At 40.3% G+C, this 17,212-nt stretch overlaps 1 protein-coding gene across 2 annotated transcripts in view; it reads left to right on the forward strand.

Annotated features, from left to right (window-relative positions):
• LOC150081505 (uncharacterized) overlaps positions 1-17,212 on the forward strand; it is a 363,757-nt gene that overhangs the window by 23,931 nt on the left and 322,614 nt on the right. The window lies entirely within an intron of this gene.

Below are 17,212 nucleotides of genomic sequence, written 5' to 3' on the forward strand. Positions count from 1 at the left end.
ATAAGTAATTCGTTTCTTCTTGTTGTTTCAGCCAAGCCAATGATATTCCAATTCACATTTTCTAGTTCCTTTTGCAAGTCTAATATTCTATCTTTACTGATGAGCGATCTTATGCTGTAACAGGCCAAGTTCAGTTTCCATGCATGGCAGCCTGGTCGTATCCAGAGATTCTTAGCACCCTCTGCTTCCGCTCTGATCATCTCACTGCTATAAGAGTGGGAGTGAAAGCTGCTGTGGACCGAGGGCCATTTGTTTCGTCGTGTTGTCATGTACTGGAAGGTTAGGTCTTTTCCTCTTCGTGCTAACCAGGTGTCTTGAAGAGACCACACTACACATTCATTGCCACCAAAGTGACTTAATAGGGCTTATCATTGAGAAGGTGTGCATGAGTGGATTTTAGGGAGGCAGGCCAGCTGGACTTCTCCAAAATCTTCTAAAATAGAAAGATATTGAATCCATCAGTGTGTTTTAGACTGGGTGTCTGGTAACACACAGAATTCTTGTTCCCCTCTAAGTAATAATGCATTGTTAGCTTTAAATTGAAATATATCAATAATTTTAATATTTTATTGCATTGTATATATTACAATAAAAATAACAACAACAACAAAAAAAAGAATGAAACATATTCATAATATAACTTGCAAATTTTCAGTAAGTTGCTGTTTGGAAACAGGACACCAGCAGTTACTGAGTTAAGCTATACTTTTCTTCTTTGGATGAGAAATCCAGATGCAGAAAACTCTTTTTGCTCACTGCACTGGCAGCATTAGCAAGAATGACAAGAATTAAACCAAGACAATAAAAAATGAAAATGCAGATGATTTTACATATATGATGATAAGCTACTTAAATTATACAGTTAATTTTCAATTTCCAATGATGAATACAATCTTAAGTTAGGATTCTTTATATCTGTAATTTTTGGAAAATTTTTAGTGATGTTTCAGTTTCTTCTTTCAGTTTTGTGCTGCAAGATTTCATTTCATTGCCAATTCAATTTCTAATTCTGAAGCATCAAGTTCAAAGTTCATAATCAGAAGCAATATAATATAATAACAACAACAATAAAATCATATCCAGAGCCCTTGTGGGTAGCACAGTTGGTATTATTGCTATCATCCCCGCCAGGGGCATAGCTACTGTATAGCAAAAGTATCAATAGGTATCAAAAGTATCAACAGATGCAACATGTAATGAAAATATTTTTCTTACTGAGCTCTTCAACAATGTGATACATCTAGAATAAGGAAGGAAATCTTCTTATATCTTATCTTATCATCAAAACAAAACAAACCCAGGCGGCTGCAGTCTTTATTTTGTTTTTACAAATGCACCTTTGTATAGTGATCAGACACCTGTTCGGTTACTGTATGTGTATGCATCATATCGTATGGTGTTCAGGATCATATACAAACATTTAGCCATATAAGGTGGTCAAAAATTGTTAGTTGATTAATTTCAATTCAAGTTTGTTCAAGTCATTATCAAAACAGCAATTGACATACAGATATGTATTTGTTTATTATTGCCATTTGTATTTAAAATTAAATTACTAAAATTTTTAGTTAAAAATGGATGAAAAGAAAAAGGGAGAGTAGAGTCCAAAAAAGAACAATGAAGAAAGCAAAAGAACAAGCAGTCAATAAATTACCTAAATTAGATCATTTCTTTACAGAACACAGTAATGAATTATGTCCAGAAGAAGGCAAAGAAAAGACCACTATAAATTGGAAAATGTGGAAAAGAATGCTGCTGGTGTAAATATATCTGTGGATCATTTAAATCAAGCAGGGTCATCAAACGAAAACAATTCAGCAATCATAGATATGCTGTTGTTGGAAATTAGTGTTGAATGCACTGCACCATTTATTCCCTCAAGCGATCTTGGAGAATACATGGACATCAACATTTCCGATGAAACAAAAAGAAACATTGAGTTTGTCATCTCAGAGACCTGAAGGACCATTTCCAAGGGATCCTGTACAACAAAATAGAAGTTTTAGTGACACGTACTACTATTCTACTTCAACTTATGGCCCAGTTCCTCTTTTGTAGCTGTGCTATTCACGAATTTTATATGCTGCATATTGCCAACCATGCTGGCTGTTTTCAAATATTAAAAGTCAGTGGCATTCAGGACTATGAGATTGGAAAAATCTATCTTTTTGGATAAAAACTGTTTCTCAACATCATATTGAAGCATGCGCTATACATGAAATGTGGAAAAGAATGTAACGATTGATAAAGATCTTGAGGGACAACTAAGATACAGATCCTCACTTTGGAAAATGGTACTAGAACACTTATTACTGGCTAAAAATTCTTTAGCATTTCGCAATCATCAGGAAGGATTTTCAGAAGATTACAATGGCAATTTTTTATTGCAAGTCCATTCATTTTCATGCTATGATGACGTAATGAAACATTATTAATAATCCATCTGGTTCAGTAACTTATTTATGCCCACACTATCCAAAAAATAGAATGTTTAGGTACCAAATTAACAAAAGAATTAACACAAAATTAATTCAGCACCATTCTATTCACTAATATTAGATACTATTCAAGATCTTACAAAAAAAGGTCAATTAAGTGTTATTAACGACATTTGCATAATTCTCGACGAAAATAAAAAATCCAAAGATTTTGAAATTTGTGAAACATTTTTAGGATTTTATGATGTGAATGATCATTCAGCAGAAATGATGATGGATAATATAATAAAAATGTTACACACTTAATATTCCCATCATATCCCTGACCATGTTATGATCAGGGATATGATGGAGCTAATGCCATGAGTGAGATTTATAATGGTGTGCAGTCATGTATTAAAAGGGTTCAAACAAATTCAGATTACTTTCATTGTGCAAGTCACAATTTAAATTTAGCTATTAATGATAGTGTAAATTGTTGTAATAACATTTCATCATTTTTCGACATTCTTCAAAATTTGTATAATTTTTTTTGGAAACAGTACAAAAAGATGGGATCTTCTTTCTAAATTTACTGGGGAATTTGAAGTTACATTAAAAAAACTCAATCCTACTCGCTCGTATAGTAGATTACAGTCTATAACAGCTGTGAAAGTTCATTTTGCGGATATTATAAAAGCTTTGACAGAAATTCATCTTAAATCAACTAAAAAGCAGACTGACATGAAGCGCTTAGAATAATGAAGCAAATGGATGAAGTAAAATGGATTTTATTAATGATTTTGCAAATGTAAAAGCCTGAAAAGTAACAACTTTTTTCGTAAATTTATTAGTTGTATAATTTTTGCCAAATTGCATTTAATAAGTAGATCATACTGTAATATTAATTTTCATATTTTTGATGTTTGTAAAATTATAAAGAAATTGTAAATAAAATACATATTTATGTTATTAAAATGATTCAACATTTATTTTATATTATACCTAATTAAAATTTATTTTAATAAAAATAAGGGGCCCAAAATGATTTCTTGCATAATGGGCCACAAAACTTAGTTATGCCACTGCTCCCCATATGTGAGTTTGAATTCTGTCAATAATGATAGGAATTTGTGTTTTTTACAATGTCTCTGTGCTAGTCAGTCTCAGGCGAGGGTAGTATGGTTTTTTTTCTTTCCCGGAAACTAGGGTTTTTCTTCCAGAAAACAGCAAACTGACCGCAGAATACACAATTTGCAGACATGTATATGGTGCAGTATGGGCTAAGTTGCTGATGCACCAAAAGCCATCATAATGAGAGATAATTTAGAAACAAAAAAAAGAATGTCTGAGTCTCAGGTTTTCATCTTTTCACATCTGGCAAATTGATATTGAGGTGAGGGTTAAGAAAATTATTTTAAATCTAGAAAACTAAATGTTACTTAGAAAATTAATAAAAACAGTTACTTTATAAGTTGATGTATTAATTTTTGGTTTTATTGTATTAATTTTTTTACATTCTAAAACTGAAACCATACCTGCCCCACCACCTGCATCTTTACCTGAATTGTGGGTAACCCACAGGTACCAAATGCGATGCAGAACTGAAGCATTAGATATTGAGTGCTATTGGATATTGTGCACTAGATGGAAGAATGAATGAGCATTGTGGTTTGTGTGCAGAAACAGAATTTTCTGTTTTGTGCATAAAAGTCATTGCTTTTTGTTCTTTTTTTTTTTTTTTTTTTTTTTGTATAAATCATGAATTATTGCTATTTGGCAATGTGCCTGCATTGTAATGCACTGTGTAGATTAACAAATTTAAATTTGTGTTGGTATATTACTCTTATCTGTGAAAGAGTGACAATGTTATTAGTTTTTAGTTTACTCATTCCTTTTAAATTATTAATGTTTTCAGTTAGGTATCCATACAGATGCTTACTTTTTCAGATGCTGCAATTTAGAACCCCAATGTTTCTTGGTAAGAATACCATTTTGTGCCCCTCCAGCTAATTTTGTTGGTCTTATCTGTACCCTTTCCAGTAGACCTATGTTTTAAACTGAAGTATCAAAACTGCATAAAGTATTAACTTGTGGCTTAACATTTATTGATTACAAAGGGATAATCATCTCTTTGTCATTAGCAGTGGCAAATGATATAAGAAAGCAAGCTAATACAGCATCAGCTAAAAAAAAAAAAAAAAAAAAAAGAAACCCTCACACCCCCATTTCCCCTATTCATTCCCTCCAATACTTTGCCTAGTTCTTCCCTGAATTTAAATATCAATGTCCACAACAACAAATGAAGTTTGTTTCAGCAATCGACCACCTGATGGCTAAAGGCAAACTTCTGCACATCAATTTTGCAACCGTCCTTACTCAGTTTGAATTTGTAACCCCTTTGTGTGTGGTCAAAGCAAGAGGAAGTATCTCATCAGCACGGAGCTTGCTCAAATCATTCAAAGCCTTAAACAATCAGTCAGATCACCTTGCAGCTGCCTATTCTCCAGATACAACAATTTGCAGAACTGAAGCCTTTCTTTTTAAGAGCACGCCTTTGTTCTCTTCACCTATCTTGTTGCCCTTTTCTGTACTTGTTCCAACAGCTCCACACCCTTCCTAAAATGACGCCTCCAGATCTGTATGCAGTTCTCAAGATGTGGCCTGACCATTGCCTTAAACAATGGGATAATCACTTCCTTATCCTGGCTAGAAAAATTCCTGTTGACAAGAAGATCCATTCCTTTACTATCTGTGTTAAGATCTCATCCTGATTTTCTTGTGAAGTAAAGTAGTCTACTGTATGCAGTGCTCAATGTCGTGTGTTATATGAAGCTATTCATACTGCTAATTTCACTTGTTCAAATCCCATGACCTGTCCTGGAAGCCTGTCTGCAACAGTGTTAAGAGAACTTCATATCTGACTACACAATTACCCACAGGTCATTTTCCACTACCCTGAGCAGTAACCCCAGATTAATATATCACACAGTTGGTATATTACTCTGGAGTTACTGCTACCCATTTGCAGTACCTTGCATTTGTCAATGTTAAATTTCAGTTTCCACCTCTCAGTCCATCTGCCCAACTTTTCTAGAACCTGTTGCAGTAACGTACTGTCATTGCTATAATTAACAACCCTGCCAACCTTTGTATCGTCTGCAAACTTGGATATAAAGCCATCTGATGCATAATTACCCACAGGTCCTTTTCTTCTACTCCCCTGAGTAGAAGAAAAGGACCATACAGTTGCTATATTACTCTGGGGGTTACTGCTACCCATATGCAGTACTTGCATTTGTCAATGTTAAACTTCAGTTGCCACCTCTCAGCTCATCTACCCAACTTTTCTTCTAGATCCTGTTCCAGTAGCGTACTGTCATTAACAACCCCACCAACCTTTGTATCATTTGTGAACTTGGATATTAAGCCATCTGATATGCATTCATTAATATTATTAATAAATATAGAAAACAACAATGGGCCAAACACCGAACCCTGGAGAGCTCTACTAATAACATTATTACTGTTATTAGTCTTAGTCCATGAAGAGTAATTACCATTGATTAACACTGTCTTTTCCCATTCATCCATCCCTTTATCTATAGCAGCAACATGCCCTTCATGCCACACTGCTCTCCAATTTGTACAGTAATCTGACATGTGCAACAGTATGCCGACCAGGCTAGTCAGGTGGGTAAAGTGCCTACCTGGCAACCCAAAGGTTGTAGGTTTGAATCCCACCTCGGGCTTGGATCAAAGTACTGCAAAAACTTTGGGAGGTGCATTATGGCCACAGAAAACGATGCGCCAACAACTACAAAAAAAAAAAAAAAAGTGCAACAGTATCAAAAGTTTTCCTGAAATCCAAGTATATGATATCAAAATTATTTTTTGCCTATAGTTCCTTTGTGACCACATCATAGTAACCAGTCAAATTGGTCAAACAAGATTTTCCCTTAACAATCCTATGATTTGTTTGAACTGTAATTGCTGCCTTGTCTCTATGATCCCACATTACTTCTTTTCCCCGTGACTCTATTATTTTCCGTGGAACAGAAATTAAACTAACAGATCAGAAATTACTCATTTCACTCTTTGATCTCCCTTTGTGAATTGAGGATACATTTGCACATCTCCAGTCTGCAGGGACCTCCCCTGAATCCATTGATGCTTTCATAATTATGGATAAGAGTTTGCCTATTTCCTTTGCTGGCTCCTTTAATATAACTGGATTTATCCCATCCACCCCTTTCTTATGTTTAACTTCAACGGTTTCTCTTCTGCTTTCCTCTTAGCTATTACAAAACCATTTAGCTCCCTGTTAGAGCTTTATGAACTTCTAGCATCCCTTCCCTAAAGAATTCCTCATGTGTGAATGTAGATTAAAAATCCTCATTCAGTTTCTCAGCAACCTGAGCAGAATCATCAACAATCAAATCATTGATATCAAGTGGACCAATCTGATTCATTCCCTTCCTTCTAGTGTTTACATAAGTAACAAAGTCTTTGCTGTTTTTCTTTGTATCCTTCACGACAGATTTCTTGTAATCTGCCTTCACTTGCCTTCACTCCCTTCACTAATCCGTAATCAAGTCACAAAGGAGATCATCCTTTGTGACTTGATTACGGATTAGTTTATCTACCATAGGTATTTATGTCGGCTGATAATTTATATGCATCCCTATAATAATTTATAACTATAATAATAAAACTATAATATAACTATAATAATTTATAGTTCATCTGACATCCATATAGGCCTTGAAGAATATTTCTTAGTTGGTATGAAAATCTAAACACTTTCCATTTAGATTTTGCTGATGTTAGCATCATCAGCTGGGCCCACTGTATAAAGTTTAAAACTGTCTCAGAGCATTGTAGTCATCTTTATGAATACAAAAACCCCTCCCTTTAATCTTGATGGTAGTTACATCTTTAACTGATCGCTACCACCTAGTGGTTCGTTTATCTGCAGATTCTTAATGCATGAATAATCACTGCTGATAATCAGATTGAGTGTATTACTCCCTCTTGTTGCCTCTCTAATGTACTGCTGTTTCTACAGCCATGCAGTAAATCCACATATGTCTTGCCAGTGTGCAAGTGACTAAACTACAAGTTCCAGTCAATATCTGGAGAATTGAAATCACCCATTATAAGACATTCTGGTTTACTGGCCCACTATTTCTCCGTACAGTTGTTCATTGTAGTCATCCTGTGTCCTTTTCATATTAATTTCCAAAATACACAACCTGCCAAATGGTCAGGAGCATCTTTGTTACACAGGAGCACTACTACAAAAGTGCTGTCTGAGTATGCACAATCAGTGTTCACAACTTGCCAACTGAATATACACCGATGACCCAAAACTTTGTGACCAGCAAGTTGTTATGCAAATCGAAACAACTGCAGGTAAACTACGCCGTGTGCGTGGGTATGACACTGTACAAAAAACACCTGATACTGAGCTCCATTAATCAGTGTTACTCTTGTTCTTCAGATGGGAAAGGCAGCGGACTTCAGCAAGTTTGACAAAGGCCAAATTGTAATGGCCAGAAGACTGGTTTAGAGCATATCTGAAATGGCACGGCTGGTGGGGTGCTCATGGTCAGCCGTGGTTAGTACCTACCGAAAGTACTCCGAGTATGGGAAACCCACAAATCGCTGGCAACTGGTCGAGGTGAGCGAAGACTCTCCCTGAATGTATGTGGCGACAGAAGGGCGACTGTGCCGCAACTAGCCGGTAATTGGAATGCTGGTGATGGAGTAATGTGTCACAACACACAGTACATCAAACCCTGCTGAAAATGGGGCTGTCACAGGCTGCTCAAAGTGCTCATGCTAACTGCGGTTCACCAGCGACAGTACCTACAATGGGCATGCGAGCATCAAAACTAGACCTTGAGTGATTGGAAGAAGATCATCTGGTCCGATGAATCACATTTCCTGTTGCACCACATGGTCAGCTGGTATGTGTGTGTCATTTACCCGGGGAAGTGATGGCGCCTGGATGCACCGTTGGATGAAAACAAGCTATTGGCAGCGATATCATGTTTTGGGCGATGTTCTGCTGGGATACCCAGTCATCCATGTGCCGGGCACTGACGTCTAGCACCTACCTAAACATCACCAAGTACATCCTTTCATGGCAACGGCCCCTCGACGTGGGCACCTGTACGTGGTGAGGGGACCTCCCAGTGACGCTGCTGGACTTCCAGACTAGCATCACTGGGATCCAACGCCCACAGCCCAGGTTCCAGGCTTACATCAATGGAATCCGGCGTGTTTGCCGTGCGCTGCGACCCGTGGAAATTCGGAAAGGGGGATCCTAGTGGTTGAGGGGCCCAGCTTCAATACACCACTTTGGCCCCCGCTTCGACAAGACGGGTGGTCCTGGAAGGCCCGGCTAGGATCAATCGGCTAGTAGGCTCGCCTGCGAGGGTCAACCGTGTCAATGCCACGCCCCTACCCTCATGGTCCGAGGAACAGGATTCAAGCTGGCAGCGGTGCGGGTATAGTGTCTGGGTAGCCCTGGCGTCCCACTCCCGAGCGCATTTATTGCATGCCGGGCAGTGGGCGTCCCTTTGGGCTCCGTGGTGGGTGGGGAGCCCGGGCACTGAACAATTAAAAAAACTCCATGAATCCTGATAAACTAAATCCTTCAGGGGCCCCAACCCGGTCCCTATCTGAAAACATTGATATAGATTCAGATAGCATTATTGCTACAAAGAGGCAGCGGACAGAAATATCATCAGGGCCTGTTCCAAGGTTCCTAATTATGCACTCAACCAGTGAAAAACCAATTGGTAAAATGTCGCCCTTTTTCATTCAAAAAGGGTTAGACGGGTTAGCAGGTTCACCCAAATCAGTTAAGAGGCTTCGTTCTGGAGACCTTTTAATTGAAACTAAAAATGACAGGCAATCTGAACATCTACTCCGAACAACATCTACTCCGAACAACATCAATCGGAGGAATCCCTATAATAGTGACACCACACAGAACACTCAATTCATCGAGAGGTGTCATTTCGGAGTGGGACCTTCTCGACGTAACCGAGGAGGAAATCTGCTCCGAATTAAAACCCCAGGGAGTTATTGCCGTCAAGAGAATTACTGCGCGAAGGTATGGAAAAATAGTTAAAACCAGGAGCGTTATCCTGACTTTTAACTCTCCTAAACCTCCTGACGAGATAAAAGCTGGATACATCAACTGTTCAGTGCGTCCATACGTTCCGAACCCTTTACGGTGTTTTAAATGCCAGAAGTATGGACATTCTCAAATGGCCTGCCGTGGAGTCCTTGCATGCGCTCGATGCGGTGCAAAGGGCCACGAAACAACAGCATGTTCAGCCACAAAACCCACCTGTATTAACTGTGAGGGCGAACACCCGGCCTACTCACGAGCATGCCAGAGATGGAAAGAAGAAAAAGAAATTCAACGGCTGAAGGCAGAGCTAAATATATCATACCAGGAGGCAAGGAAATCGGTCAAACCCCTGAATATCAACAAACCTACCTACGCCCAGAAGGTAGCAGGGAGATGTTCCGTCGGAACTCAGACGGACATGACCATTCCTCCAAAGGAGTCTTTCACTCCCATCGCGCGGTATCTCTTAAGTTCTAAAAAACCTGCACAAAAGGACCAATCAGCTGCCACTCCTCTATCGGTACCTCCTAATGCTCCACAAGTAACAAAGGTAATTATGAAAGAAAAGAATAAGAAAGGGGAAGTCCTCCCTAGTACCCAAGAAAAGATGGATGTCGAGCAGAAGGAGGTACCCGAAGATTCAGTCTTGGAACTCTTTGCGGAGGAAGAAATGGACACGGGACAGCGTCCATTCTTCCCCAAAAAAGATAAATCCAAGAATGATAAAAGTAAGCCCTCAGCACCTCGGAAGCCGCCTGATGGACCCACCAAGCCAAAATAATGGCTAAATTCCTACAATGGAATTGTCGTGGATACTGGCAAAATATTGATGACATCAAGGCCCTCCTGCAAAAGCACGAGCCAGTTTGCTTTTGCTTGCAGGAGACATATCTAAAGGCAAATGATGATCCCACCATGCACAACATGACATTTTTTCGAAAGGATAGAATTGCGGATGGCTCTGTACATGGGGGAGTGGCTATCCTTGTGGGTAACCAGACCCCAGTGCAGCCCTTGCTAATTACAACCAGCATAGAGGCTGTTGCAATTCGCCTTTCAGTGGGATTTTTATTAACTGTGTGCTCCATTTATTTGCCACCTGGGACTGACATCACCCAGGCAGACCTTGATGATCTTCTAACGCAGCTGCCTCCCCCTTTCTTACTTCTCGGGGATTTTAACGGACATAACACCCTATGGGGTAGTGCTAACATCAACGGAAGGGGACGAGTCATAGAGAGTATGCTCAATGACAATGACCTTTCCCTTCTAAATACTGGATCAAACACCTTCTTCCACGTGCCTACCCGTACTTTTTCTGCCATTGGTCTCTCTATTTGCTCCCCTTCTCTACTCCCTTCACCCACTTGGGAAGTGGAGGAGAATCCATACGGAAGTGATCACTTCCCCGTGATAACCTTGCTACACAGTGGGAGACCATGTCTTCCCTTCAGGTTACCACGGTGGAAGATTGATCAGGCTGACTGGACTGCCTTCCAACATCAGGCAAATTTTGATCTTAGCACAGTCAGTCAGGAGCCTGTCAATGATGCAGTTAAGTACATCACAGAAAATATTGTCCAAGCAGCTGCGAATGCTGTTCCAAAAACATCTGCCCGGTTTCCACCATTTCCCAAACCATGGTGGAATTCACAATGCACAGCAGCCAAAAAGGCTCAAAACAAAGCGTGGGGGATATTCCGCCGATATCCTACCACAACCAACCTTATAGCCTTTAAACGTGCACGAGCCAAAGCACGCTACATCCGTCGTCAGAGTCAAAAGGAATCGTGGATCCGTTTTACATCATCTATTAACCAGTCTACCAACTCCAAGGTAGTCTGGGAAAAAAATCTGGAAAATGAAGGGTAAATACACAGCACACCCCTCATCGGTCCTTGAATATAATGGATGTACTATTGCAGACTCTACTGCAATAGCCAATGCTCTTGGGGAAACATTTTCTAACATCTCTGCAACGTCGTCTTACTCCCCAGAGTTTCTGGTCTTAAAGTGCAAGACTGAAAATCAGGCCCTTAAGTTCACATCGAAGGGTTCCCACCCATATAATGGGCCATTTACTATCCACGAGCTAAAAACAGCACTTGCCCATACAAAGGCTACCGCTGTTGGACCAGACAACATCCATTATGAAATGATCAAACATCTTTCACCAGAATCCATGGACTGTTTGCTTTTCATGTATAACAGAATCTTCCTTGAAGAGCACTTTCCGGATACCTGGCGCAAGGCAACTATACTTGCTTTTGCTAAGCCGGGAAAGGATCCTAAATGTCCAAAAAACTATCGTCCTATTGCTCTGACCAGCTGTCTGTGCAAAATATTGGAGAGAATGGTCAATGCTCTTATGGTATTTAGAATCGAACGACCTTCTCTCCCGCTTTCAGTGCGGCTTCCGAAGAAACAGGTCCACACTGGACCACTTAATTAGACTGGAAACATCTATTCGAGATGCTTTCCTAAAAAGAGAACATTTGGTGTCCATCTTCTTTGACATGGAAAAAGCGTACGACACAACTTGGAGATTTGGTATTTTAAAAGACCTTTACAATCTCGGTCTGAGAGGCCACCTTCCCATTTTTATTAAAAATTTTTTATCCTGCCGTTATTTCCAAGTTCGTGTAGGATCCTCCCTTTCGCGGCCTTTTTGCCAAGAGGAGGGGTACCACAAGGATCTGTCTTAAGTGTTACGCTTTTTTGCCATTAAAATAAATTCTATTTCTGAACAACTTCCTCCAACTGTAAACAGTGCACTCTATGTCGATGACTTCAGCATATTCTCTCAATCATGCAATATGAGGGTTATTGAGAGACAACTGCAACAAGCTATTGATCGTGTTAACACCTGGGCCACGGCCAATGGTTTCAGGTTCTCACCGGAGAAGACCGTTTGCGTCCATTTTTGTCGCAAATGTAACCTCCACCCCGAGCCTGAATTACGACTTGGACAAAGCACCATTCCAGCTGTATCAGAGGCGAAATTCCTGGGACTCATTTTTGACAAAAAGTTGACATTTCTTCAACACATTCGTCAGCTACGTACAAAGTGTACGAGAGGGCTTAACATCCTCCACTCTCTCTCTTCTACCTCTTGGGGTGCAGACCGATGCACTCTACTACGTCTGTACCATGCACTTGTACGCTCAAAATTAGATTATGGGTCTCAGGTGTATGCATCTGCTAGAAATGGCGCTGTTCGTTGGCTTGACCCCGTCCATCACCGAGCCATTCGTATCGCTACTGGTGCATTCAGAACATCACCTGTCCAAAGTCTTTATGTCGAAGCAAATGAACCATCCTTGTCGCTTCGACGAATGCAGTTGTCTCTACAATATGCCTTCAGGCTGAAGTCCCTGCCGGACCATCCCACGTGGACATCCGTTTTCGAGCCACGATGGGAAAATCTTTATAACACACGACGGACTGCCAATCGCCCATTCGGCATTCGTGTTCAAGAGCTACTCAATGAGCTTAACATCTCTGTAGACAAGTTCGCTCGATCACCAAAGGAGCCCCTTCCACCCTGGCATGCACAAACACCAGCTTGTGACTTCTCGCTCAAGATCGCGACGAAGTCTAATACTCCAGATTCTGTCTACCTTCAGCTCTATTCACAACACCGTGCAGAACATTCTGACTTCTTGCCAGTTTACACAGATGGCTCGAAGTCAGAATCGTATGTGGGATCTGCTGCTGTCTTTCCAAATAATACCATATCACAGCAGATACCCCTTGACTGCAGCATTTACACTGCAGAGCTGCATGCCATAGAGTTAGCTCTAGATCACATAAGAAAACACCGTTACCAACGGTGTATTATATATGCCGATTCAATGAGTGCACTACAGGCTTTATCAGCGATGTCACACACCAATCATCCAACCCTGTCCCGAATTCAGCAGATAATATACAGCCTCTATGTAAGTGGATTCGATATCTGTTTCTGCTGGATCCCCAGTCACATCGGGATTAGAGGAAATGATTTGGCTAACATTGCAGCCAAATCGGCAGCCCTGACGGATAATCTTGACCTGTTAGTCCCCTATACAGACTACAGGCAAGTGATCCATAATAATTTACAATCTCAGTGGCAAGATTCGTGGCATCGACTGATTACTACAAACAAACTATGTCGAATTAAGCCCGTGATCCATCCTTGGCGGTCCAGCTTACGCAGACATCGCAAAGAGGAAGTTGTTCTTGCTCGGCTCCACATAGGACATTGTCATATTACACACTCCTTTTTGCTGAGGGCTGATGACCCTCCTATGTGCGAGCAATGCGACACCATTTTATCCGTTGAACATATTTTATGTAACTGTACCAGTTTTAGAAATGCTCGTTTTACCGCTTTTAACCATCTGACTGAGCCGTATACACTCAGTCAGAATTTATCCGACAATGACCATGTGTCTGCTATTTTTAGTTTCCTAAAATCAGTAAACCTTTTTACACACATTTAAAAAAAAAAAAAAAAAATCTTATTATTTTAACATTTACTATTGTTACTTGTTTACTGATCTTTGTCTTTTATAGTTTATACTTGTTTTTATACTCTGACTTAGTGACCTAATTCATTAGGTCACTGAATGTTTGTCAAGGTTTTGGCGCATTATAGCCCAAGTTGCTGATGCGCCAATAAAACTCAATCAATCAATCAATCAATCATGGCAACGGTCTTCCCTCTGGTGTTGGTGCTGTCTTTCAGCAGGATAATGCGCCATACCACACCGCCCTGATTGTTCGAGACTGGTCGCAGTACACGAGGAAGACTTCCAAGTATTGCCCTGGCCTCCAAATTCCCCAGATATCAATCGCATTGAGCATCTGTGGTTTGTGTTGGAACAGCAACTCTGATCTGCTGCGTCTCAATCATGGACCTTACAGGAGTTAAAGGATCTGTTGGTTACATGTTGGTACCAGATACCACAAGACACATTTAGAAATCTTGTAGCATCCATGCCTCGCTGGTTACGAGCTGTACGGGCTGCACATGACACCCAGCGTGGCATGGGATGAATTCTGGGCAACTCAGCTGTCAGAGCAAGAAAGAAAGGACTTCACAACTCTGAAGGTATGAATTGCTGGCACCATTAGGTGTGGGATAATTGCCTGGACTCTTGGCCACCAAACTGACTGCTGTCGCCTCAGTTGTGTGGAACTACAAGGGATATTAGATCTACAGGAACCCTGTATAAATAAATAACTATTTAAAGACATCTGTTTCAGGTCACTGCCTCCCACCTGACTGGTGTGAATAGTAAGTACTACTGGTTATCTGGGGAGTAGTGGAGATCAGCTGCTTGCGTTAACCTGAGGTGAATCTTATAGTAGCCACCAGGGCTTTGCTAGCATGCCCCCATTCTCCTGCATACATCTATGATTGATAGGGGTCCAGCAGTATATTCTGCAACCCATGGCAAGGCATTTCACTCCCCTGTTGGCCATGTATCTCCACGACCAGGATGTTAGTTTACCCTGTGTCTGGAATGCTGTAAACATGTTCCATCTTGATGTGGGATATCAACTTCCATGTGGCACCCTCATGGGTTTTACCCATGACCTTAGTTAAAGGTCATGCAGGAGTTAAAGGTAAAGGCATGGCTTTTAACTTCAGAAGAGGGGACTTTGATGATCTACAGTGCTATATAGCATTTATGAACTGGGCAGATTGCCAAGGGATGGCGAAACATTTGAATTATGGAATACTTTTAAAGCAAAAATCAGAGAAGCCAAGAATGCATATATATATATATATATATATATATACCTTTTAAGAAAATTTTGCAGGAGGAAGATGGCAAAATGGATGACTGCTGAGCTGGCTGGTCAAATAGAATAGAAAAAGATAGCATGTAACAGTTACAGAGCAATGAAAAGTACTGAAGCCTACAACAGGTATAAGTTGATCTGTAATAGACCACAGATAAGGCCAGGGAGGCCAAGGCTGCATATTGGCAAAGAGAGCAAATAATGAGAATAAGGAATTTTTAATGTATGTAAATACAAAGAAGAAAAAAGTAAATCAGATTGGACCCTTGTGCACTTGGTGTGGGAAGGTTTTAGACAACCCAGGTGATGTTGCGGATGAATTGAACAGGAATTTTGCATCTGTCTTTAATGATGTTAGACTCTATGTTGAGAAGAGGCTGTGCTAGCGAGGCTGAGCCATATGAAATTACTGATGTCATAATTTCAGATAATTGTTTATTAGAAAAACTGCATAAACACAAGTAAGGCTTCCGGAGTTGATGGCATATATACCCTGTATTTTTGAGGGAGTGTGCGAAAGAGTGTATTTAAACATTGAGGTTAATTATGAGGTTATCTTTGGACTCGGGAGAGATTCCTTTGGATTGGAGAAGTGCCAGTGTATTGCCAATACATAAAAGTGATTCTAAGAGTGAAGTTGGTAATTACAGACTGGTTAGTCTGACTTCAGTGGATATTTAAATAGATATGGCATTCTGAAGGACACACAACATGGCTTTGTTAAGGGTAAATCATGCTTAACTAATTTATTAGGCTATTTTTACACAGTTACTCATGAGCTGGATTCAGGGAATAATTTCAACATAGTTTATTTGGATTTTAGCAAAGAATTTGACTTGGTCTCTCACAAGAGGTTGCTGTATAAACTTGAACAGGTTGGGATTACTAGTAACATTCTAACATGGATAGCTGGGTGGCTGCAAGGCAAAAGGCAGATGGTTGTGATTAATGGGTATTCTTCAGATTGGTGTAGTGTCAGGAGTGGAATCCTTCAAGGATTTGTTCTTGGACCACTGTACTATTGTTTCTCATTTTCATAAATGACACTGACAAAGAGATAGAAAGCGTGATGTCAAAATTTGCTGATCACGTAAAGATTAGCAAAGTTGTTAATGATCAGTGCCAAGCAATGCTCCTTCAGGATTACTTGAACAAACTTCAAAGATGATCAGGCAAGCGATAGCTATGTTTTAATGCTGCTAAATGCAAGGACTTACACTTGGGGAATAGCAACCCACAAATCAATTATACACTTGGTGGGGTGAATTAAAAACAGTGGAATAGGAAAGGGATCTAGAAGTTACAATACAGGCCGATATGAAATTTTCTGAACAGTGTAAACAGGCAACGAGGAAAGCCTATGGTGTTCTATCAGTGATTTGTTGAACGCTATCCTGTAGAGATAGGGAAGTCATAATCCCATTGTATAAGGCAATTGTACGCTGAGTGGACAGAAATCATGGGATACCTACCTTAGTAATGGGTAGGCCCACCTGGATAAGGGCAGTCATATGGCGAGGCATTGAGTCCTCTAGCTCTAGTTCGCGCAAGCATTCCACAGGTATTTCCATCCATGCTTGCTGCACACTGTCCATAATTCCATCGCATTCCTGGGTGGAGGACCCAAAGCTAAAACGGACTTTTCCAGAGAATCTCAAAGATGTTCCACAGGGTTCATATCCAGTGAATGGGGAGGCCATTCCATCCTGGTAAAATCTGCAGAATGCTCTTCGAACCATGTTCTAGTCACCATGGCTCTGTGGGAAGGCCTGATGGAAGAGTCCATTGACCTGTGAGTGCACGATGACCACGAAGGGATGCAGATGGTGTGCAAGAATGGACACTTAACCTG

This window comes from Mastigoproctus giganteus, chromosome 8, assembly GCF_048544385.1.
Source record: "Mastigoproctus giganteus isolate SK-2022 chromosome 8, ASM4854438v1, whole genome shotgun sequence".
Classification (NCBI taxonomy): Eukaryota; Metazoa; Arthropoda; class Arachnida; order Uropygi; family Thelyphonidae; genus Mastigoproctus; species Mastigoproctus giganteus.